The following is a 2500-nucleotide window of genomic DNA, read 5'->3' on the forward strand; positions in this document are numbered from 1 at the left end:
AGTTTATATCTTTAATAAGTATCTGATCAGACTGACAGAAGTTGAAACATTTTACCACAAATTTGGATTAATAGCGCAAAATTACTGTATTTATTTGTGTGATGACAGCAGGACGCCACACGCTAATGTTATGATATTACACATGTTATTATGCAGAGTTATTACCAGAGGCGGACAAAGCACACAACTCCATTACTTGAGTGAAAGTACAGATACTGCTGGTCATATTACAAGTAAAAGTTGTAAAGACAGATTTTTACTTAAAAAAAAGTACATAAGTACTTGCTTTTAAAAGTAAATATTAAAAGTAGGGTACAACGGGGCTAAAGGCCCACCTTAAGAAAAAATGTGCTTTTCACTGCACCTAAAATGTATAATTGCAGAATAAATATATTTGTTGTATTGAACATTAATGGAGCAACAGATTTTGTGTGAAAAGTTGTTTATTTTGTTAAAAAATCTTATAAATGTATGAAGTGGCGAGGCTCCCCAACCCCACACACACACACACGGTACTGATACAAATATTTCAGCTAAAATAATGTTTTTTTAAATAATGTTTAAGTTAATACTTATTCAAAACAATCACTTTAGCAAAGTTTGTACTATTTTCTGCTTATTTTGAAAAACAAAAGAATTCATTTTTGTTCAATAAATATAGTCATCAAAATATGTTAATATAAAAAATATATTTTAAAATACTGAAACAAAATATTCGCTTTGAAGGAGATCCAATAATAATTGAATATATATTTACAGTAGTAACAACAAATTATATTTTATTATATGATATGATTAATATCATGTTTTTAAATATGATGGTTTCATTCTAAACATGGTGATTATCTCTAATATGGACACCAACATAATATACAATATTTACCATCTGAATCTAACCATGTCATTACAACAAAAGAAAAAGTCACCCATCTATTAATTATCATGTTAATAACTGTGCGCCTTTAGCCCCAACAGCAGGGGCGCTTTTTACCCCAAATACCATGCTTTTACATATTCTTCGTATTTAATAACTGTTAATTATCTTAAACAAAACTGAAAATCATAAAGACCACCTTTGTCTCAAAATCTATGCATTAATTTTAGTGATTCTCATTTGATACTTAAATCTACAACATTTTAAAAAACATAAAATATTAGATCAAGCACAGAATCAACTTTGCGCTGCTGCGCGCGATCGCGTCAAGGATCAGACAAATATACACGTGCACCTTGAAAAGCGGATGTTTGGAAAGTGCTACGCCATGTTTTTGTGCCATCTAGTGGTTTAGATGAAAATAATATCAATGGCGCCTTTAGCCCCGTTGTACCCTATTTTCACTTTCCTTGACACGATCGCGCGTTTATAAAACATTTATAAGATTTTTAAACAAAATAAACAACTTGAATGATTTATTTCCACACAAAAGCTGTTGCTTAATGTTCAATACAACGTATATATATTTTTTTCTGCAATTATACATTTTAGGTGCAGTGAATAGCACTTTTTTTTTCTTAAGGTGTTGTACCCTACTTTTCCTTTTATATGGCAGCACACTGTATTAGTATTGTTGTATGTAATACTTGCAATACCTAATGCCTCTGAAGCAGCTTACAGTACATTACGCCTGCTGAATACACTGGCCAGCTTATAACATCACTGAATAAAGAGCCACATCTGTGCTGTAAACAGACTGATAAGAAAAAAATCGAACATGCTTTAAAACTCAGCAACACGACTGTAGCTGTACAACTTTACAACAGCAACACTGCTTTAACAAAAAAGCAACACGGCAGGATTTATTTGACATCAAAACAAACATTTCAAAAATGCTGTCTAATCGCTCTCACTGTACTCTGATATGCTCTGCAGTGCTGCTTCCAGCCAAACTCCTGTAGCATTGTGTTTGGTTAGGAGACGCACAACAGTTGTTCTGTGCCTTTATAGGTAGGCCTATTATATTTGTTTAAATCAGACAATATTGTGTCAATATACATCACAATGTTAACTTATGATTACATTTTTGTAAATAAATATCACATTTGCAATTGGTCAGTGTTCAAAAAATGCTGGGAAACCAATTAATGTAGCCCTACAATAGTGATTACTGATACTGTCTGAAAAATAAAATCACCCACTGACTTTCAAAGCTGCTACACTGTAATGACATGTAATGCAGTGAAAAGTACGATATTTGTCTTTTCAGCGTAGTGAAGTTAAAGTTTCCAGAAAAACATAATACTCAAGTAAAGTACAGATACTCAAAAACTGTACTTCATTACTGTCCTCCTCTGGTTATTACATTACAGCTGTTTGAAACCCTGGCATACTGTTTTGAAGCATGTAGTATGCACGGTGCAGTACGCAGTACACTAGTGTTCACGCAGCATCTCTCTGTTTCCATGGAAACTCCTCCAGCACCATTAGCATCACCTGATAATGACTGGCTTTAATGCAGATAAAACTCAGCCGTGGTGTCTCATACATGAAGTGCGTCTGATC

Source organism: Onychostoma macrolepis, chromosome 21 (assembly GCF_012432095.1).
Source record: "Onychostoma macrolepis isolate SWU-2019 chromosome 21, ASM1243209v1, whole genome shotgun sequence".
Lineage (NCBI taxonomy): Eukaryota > Metazoa > Chordata > Actinopteri > Cypriniformes > Cyprinidae > Onychostoma > Onychostoma macrolepis.